The sequence below is a fragment of the Hemicordylus capensis genome, chromosome 2 (genome assembly GCF_027244095.1).
Source record: "Hemicordylus capensis ecotype Gifberg chromosome 2, rHemCap1.1.pri, whole genome shotgun sequence".
In the NCBI taxonomy this organism is placed as follows: Eukaryota; Metazoa; Chordata; class Lepidosauria; order Squamata; family Cordylidae; genus Hemicordylus; species Hemicordylus capensis.
In genome coordinates this window covers 336,942,335-336,949,010 of record NC_069658.1, presented here as the reverse complement: position 1 = coordinate 336,949,010, position 6,676 = coordinate 336,942,335, and the positions used below count along the sequence as shown (strand labels likewise).

The following is a 6,676-nucleotide window of genomic DNA, read 5'->3' as shown; positions in this document are numbered from 1 at the left end:
TGGTCTAGAAAAACAACATTTATCTTACCAGGGTCCCTGTCGAGGTGTTGGACCATATTGAATGTGTGTACCTAAGTATGGGGACCAGGGATAGACTGGGACTTCTGTTGGTATACCGATCGCCCCGCTGCCCAACAGAATCCCTTACTGAGCTCATGGACTTGGTCGCAGAACTCACATTGAAGTCTCCCACACTTTTGGTGCTGGGGGACTTCAGTGTTCATTTTGGGATCAATTTGTCCGGGGCAGCTCAGGAGTTCATAGCGGCCATGACAACTATGGGCCTATCTCAAGTGGTCTCTGGACCGACGCACATTGTAGGTCACACGTTTGATTTCGTCTTTTACTCTGTTCAGGGTAGTGTTCTGTGGGTGGGGAGTCCTATGATCTCCCCATTGTCATGGACGGACCACCTGCTGGTTAAGGTTAGGCTTACAACCACTTTCCGCCTCTGCAGGGGCAAGGGACCTATTAGAATGGTCCGCCCAAAGAGGTTATTGGATCCCATAGGATTCCAAGAAGCCTTAGAGGGATTTAATGTTGGCTTTGCCGGTGATCCTGTTGATGCTCTGGTGGAAAACTGGAATAACATGCTCACCATGGCAATAGGCATGATTGCTCCTAAGCGTCCCTTCCAACCGGCTTCAAAAGTGGCCCCTTGGTATACAGAAGATTTACGGGGGCAGAAGTGGCAAGGTAGGTGACTGGAGCGCAAGTGGAGAAAGACTTGACTCAAATCCAACAGATTACAACATAGAAAACATTTAAAGATCTATGCTCAGGCAATACATGTGGCAAAGAAGCGGTTCTTTTCTGCCCGTATTGCATCTGTGAGTTCATGTCCAGTGGAGTTGTACAGGGTTGTGAGGGGACTCCTATGTGCCCCCCCTTCTGTGAATCAGAATTTGGAGCCATCAGTTACTTGCAATGATATGTTTAAAGAATTTTTTGCAGATAAAATCTCCTGGATTCGGGCCGACTTAGATGGAGACTCCACAATTAATTTGATGTCTGAACTGGAGGTGTCCAACAACTCTTCTTAGGTGGTTCAACAGGATCGGTTTGAGTTTGCGACTCCTGAGGACGTGGACAAGCTGCTCGGAATGGTGAGGCCTACCTCTTGTTCTCTTGACCCTTGTCCGACATGGCTTGTTCTATCTAGCAGGGAGGCTGTTGTAGACAGCCTGGTAGAAATCATAAATGCTTCTCTGAGGGAGGGCAGGATGCCTCCTTGTCTTAAGGAGGCATTTATTTATTGATTGATTTGATTTTTATATCGCCCTTCCGAGTTGGCTCAGGGCGGTTATTAGACCTCTTATTTATTTATTTATTTATTTATTTATTTATTTATTTATTTGATTATTAGACCTCTTCTAAAGAAACCTCCATTAGATCCCTCAGAGTTGAGCAATTATAGGCCTGTTTCCAACCTCCCATGGTTGGGCAAGGTAATTGAGAGGGTGCTGGCATCTCAGCTCCAGACGGTCTTGGAGGAAACTGATTATCTAGAACCCTTTCAAACTGGCTTTCGGGCAGGCGAAAAAGGGGTGGAGACTGCCTTGGTCGGCCTGATGGATGATCTCCAATTGGGAATTGACAGAGGAAGCTCTTGGCGGCTTTTGATACTGTCGACCATAGTATCCTTCTGGAACATCTGAGGGGGTTGGGGGTGGGAGGCACTGTTTTACAGTGGTTCCGCTCCTACCTCTCGGACAGATTCTAGATAGTGTCGATTGGAGACTGTTGCTCTTCAAATTCTGAGCTTAGGTAGGGTGTCCCTCAAGTTTCCATACTCTTTAACATCTACATGAAACTGCTGGGAGAGATCATAAGGGGATTTGGAGCGGGGTGTCATCAGTATGCTGATGACACCCAGATCTACTTCTCCATGCCACCTTATTCAGGAGATGGCATAACTTTCCTAAATGCTTGCCTGGAAGCAGTAATGGGCTGGATGAGGGAGAATAAACTGAGACTGAATCCAGATAAGACGGAGGTACTTATTGTGCAGAGTCAGAATTCCAGAGACAATTTTGATCTCCCTGTTCTAGATGGGGTCACACTTGCCCCAAAGGAACAGGTTCGCAGTCTGGGAGTACTCTTGGATCCACACCTCTCTCTGGTATCTCAGGTTGAGGCGGTGGCCAGATGGGCTTTCTATCAGCTTTGGCTGATACGCCAGTTGGATCTGTTTCTTGAGATAAACGACCTCAAAACAGTGGTACATCTGTTGGTAACTTCCAGACTTGACTTCTGCAATGCGCTGTATGTGAGGCTGCCTTTGTATGTAGTCCGGAAGCTTCAGTTGGTTCAGAATGCGGCAGCCAGGTTGGTCTCTGGATCATCTTGGAGAGACCACATCACTCCTTTGCTGATGGAGTTACACTGGCTGCCAATAGGCTTCCAGGCAAAATACAAAGTGCTAGTTATAACTTATAAAGCCCTAAATGGCTTAGGCCCTGGGTATCTAAGAGAACGTCTTCTTCATTATGAGCCCCATCGCCCATTGAGATTGTCCAGAGAGGTCCGTCTCCAGTTGCCACGAGCTCGGCTGGTGGTCACATGCAGACGAGCTTTCTCAGTTGCTGCCCCAAGATGGTGGAATGCGCTCCCTACTGAGATACAATCCTCCCCATCTCTCTCAATTTTTAAAAACTGTTTGAAAACCCACCTCTTCACCCAAGCTTTTTCAGTTCTTTAAAATTTTAAGGTTTTAATTTGCAGGTGATTTTTAAATTGTTATATTGTTTTGAGTTTTTGTGTATGTTTTAACTTGTTTTATGCTATTTGTTAACCACCCAGAGATGAAAGTTTGGGGCGGTGTACAAATTTGAAATATATATACATAAATAAATAAATATATTAAAATTAAAAGAGTGTGTGGTAATAGTGATTATTTTACTTAACAACCTGGGTGTGCCGCTTTTTATTTGGCATGCAATTGTTAGTTCTAGCTAGTTAAAAAGAAAGAATCAATGAGATCCCGTGAAGATTTTTTGGCTGCATCTTTGTCCTCTGAGTATCTGGTAGAAAACATACTGTTTATTATTTATATAGCATCATCAATGTACATGTACAGAGCAATGTATGTGAACTAGGCTGGTCCCTGCCCCAAGGTGTTTACAGCAGGGGCGGAGCCATCATTGTGCAGACAGGTCCAAACAACCCATCCATCACTCCCTGTGGAGCTTCCCCATCCAACCTAGTCATGTTCCCTATGTGACATCCAACTCAGGGGGCGTGGCCATATGTGGAATTGGGGCCACGCAGCTCCACTTGCAAGGCGCTCCCACCAGTGCTGGGTTTCCAGCCTGGCTGAGAGCACCTTTCCCTGCCTTGAAAGGCAGAGAGCCATGTTCCCAGTCTGGCTGGGAACCCAGTGTTGGCTAAAGCGTCTCACAAATGGGGCCATGGGGCCCATTTGCAAGGCGCTTCCGCCAGCGCTGGGTTCCCAGCCTAGCTGGGAACATGGCTCTCTGCCTTTTGAGGCAGAAAACGGTGTTCCCAGCCAGGCTGGAAACCCAGTGCTGGCTGAAGTGCCTTGAGAATGGGGCTGCTCAGCCCTGTTTCTGCATATGGCCACACCCATTGCATCTGCTTAGGGGCCGCTGCCAGAAGATTGCACCCATGCTGCTGCCAGCTTCCTACGCACCTGATTTACAGTCTGATTTTGGGCAGTGCGGGAGCTTTTCTCCACACTAAGCTGTAACATAAAGATGTGATACATTTGCATTATACCGTATGGGGCTGAGACATTTGTGTGAGAACAATGAGCTAGTGTTCAGATATCTTTGACAAAAAGGATATGGGAGGCAAGGGTAGGAAGGGGAGAATGTGAACAAATGCCATTATATTACTTCAGGCTTTATTCCCAATGGTTTATGCCTTACCTTGGCATAAGTTGTGGACAAGGAGTAAACTATTTTCAAACATATTTGGAAATAAAGTAGAACATATTTAGAAAGAAGACTAGGGGTTTGTTCAGAGTCTATTTCTCATTCTGACAGGTTTCCCTATCAGATCTAGTCTGGGAGTTCTGATGGGCTAATATAGTATTCTTGCTCCCACAGATGCCAGTTTAGATGAATAGCCCTTCAAAAATGGGAACATCTTCCAGAGCCTTGTACCCAAGGTTCAGAGCTGCACAATAATTACTGTCGCAAGCCCTGTTTCAAGCTGGTGGGAAGAGGGATGTCCTCAAACACTTCAGCAAAAAGAAGATTACTCTCCCACAGAGCTAACAAAGTTGTTCCAAAGTCATGAAATCAAGTAAGAGACTTTCCCCCACATCTTGTTATTAAACCGATTTTTTAAACTGATATTTATGGAGAAGACCTACAGTCATTTTAATTATGCACAACATCCTGATGCCTGCTTCACTGATCATAATTGCAACTCTGACCTGTTTGATTTAGTGATTTAGGTGTCTCCTTTTAAGTGTTGCTCGGGATGTGATTTACAGGAGAAGGGACTAGAACTGAGGAGGCAGTCATTTGCGCTGTGGCCTTGGCCATCAGAAATGAACACATGCTGCCATGCTTTGTAGTACAGAATTAGAATGGTGGCCTGAATGGGTGCTCTGTATTCTAGGAGAAGAGTTGGAGTTGAGTTCCTGTCTGCATGAGAGCAGAAGGACAAGAAGGGCATAAGTAGGTTGTCACAGTTTGCCTTGACTCCTCCATTACCCTTAAGAAGACTGGCTGACATCTGGGGGCAATGATCCATCAACAGGACCAGAGCTGTGTCAAGACAGGGAGCCTTCAGAGTAGTTGCCCTGAAGGCTTGACAGGCAAGGCAAAGCACAGGGAGGGAGATAGGGAAGCAATTTTTGTTTCTCTCCCCCTCCCTACAAAAGCACTGTTCACTGCCAGAAATATGTCTGTGAGGGTTGTGAAGCCCTCACTCACATACCTCTGGCAGTGAACAGCACTCTTGTGGGAAGGGGAGAGAAACAGATATAGTTTCCCTCTCTCTCTCTGCCTGTGTGCTGCCCTGCCTATCAGCCCTGCAGGGCAACTATTCTGAAGGCTCCCTGCCTTGATGCAGCTCTGATCCTAATGACAGATCACTGTCCATTCTGTCAGCCTTTGTTGGCTACCATTTTACCCCTTTGCTTCTTTTGTGGTGCACACAGGCTAGGGGCTCTAGAGGTATGGGAAGACATCTCATAGCATAGCCAGAATGTGGTCTTCAGCTCCATGCCCTTCTTGTCATACCAAGGTTGCAGAAGAAAGTACAAACAACATTTCTCAGGTTTTCCCCATTCTGTTACATTGAAGTTACAACAGCCACATAAACTTATTTCTTGTAAAACAAGGCAATATGGACACATGATGACGGCTGCCAGCAGTGGCACTGCCTGTCCTGCACGGTTTTGTTCGCGAAGTGACTTGTCAGGTTGCTGTGTCATTCTCATTTATTGGCAGGGTTGTTAGCAGTACAAGTCTTGTGTAGGCCATTTATGCCACATTGTTGTCACCTGATGGCATAGCAGTAGGTGATTATCAGGAGGAAAGATTGGTATGCCTGGGAGAGAAATGCCACTTGTGTTTCAACATGAAACGGCTCTTCTGTTGCATTTATGCAATGTGGAAGTACTTTTTATATGTCACTCTTGTATCTCAAACCTTCTTTAAACAACATGTAGAAAAGATTAATATGTGTTTTTATCTGCAAGGAAGACACATCTACTGAGAAATGAAGGTGTGGAGAGGAATAGACCTTTACCTACCTACCCACCTACCTACCTACCTTCTCACTATGTTTCAATGGGTTTGAGACCTGTTAATGACAGGCATGGAAGTTACAGGGTACAATCTGTAACACAGGGACTCTGTGAAAAGAAAATGACTGTGAAACTGTGGTCTGTGGAGAAAATCCTCAGTTCATTGACAAATATTTTCCTTTGCATCCATGGACCTACAGATTGTAACCAGTGGCCAGCATCCTCACTAACACTGCACATACGCAAGAAGAAGAGGAGGAGGAAGAAGAAGAGGAGGAAGAAGAGCATATGTGCAGCAACTATGTGCCCACTTCTGAAGGGCAGGTGCTTGCACATGGGGTGATGGTGATTTTCATTGATCTTCTCCCAGAAACATACTGTGCAACCTCCAGTTAGGTCCCTGAGTACTGCATGGCCCTCAGGAATATAATTGTAGGTGGCACAGGGCACTTCCAAAGGAAGGGAAGACAGGAGAATATCGCTACCACCTGCACATGTGAATGTCTGTGCTTCAATAATGGACATGCAGCTGCTGCATGTGTGCTTTCTTGAGGGGCTGCTCACGTACAGTATTACAGTGGATGTCGGTCAGTATGTGAAGAAGCCTCGGAAGAATGAACTGTATTGTAGCACTGTATTCTATTGTATTAATTAATCTGCAGTTTTAGTTTTAGGAAGTAGTCAGCTTGAAAACTGAACTTGTGGAGGGGGCAGCAGATTCTAGCCCATTGTCCCCACTGCTGATTTGTGCATGGTTAGTCCTAATCTGAACAGAGCCTTTGCATTTAGTGTGCACCTAGACCTTGCCTTTTGCAGGGTTCTTAATGGTGTAGAGAGAGGACACATACGTGTACAACTTGCAAGTGTAAATACTCAGTTCAGACCTTAGGCTGAATGTGCAAAGGTCGGAGATGAAGGCTGTGGGCATGACCCTGCTTCACCCTCCACGCA

The 6,676-nt window shown here is 45.8% G+C and overlaps 1 long non-coding RNA gene across 1 annotated transcript; it reads left to right on the top strand.

Annotated features, from left to right (window-relative positions):
* The first annotated feature begins 651 nt into the window (after positions 1–651).
* On the top strand, positions 652–6,011 carry LOC128343226 (uncharacterized). Its single transcript, XR_008315392.1, has 3 exons — positions 652–1,106; positions 4,071–4,269; positions 5,926–6,011. It is a non-coding gene; the product is annotated as an uncharacterized LOC128343226 (long non-coding RNA).
* Positions 6,012–6,676: the final 665 nt, after the last annotated feature.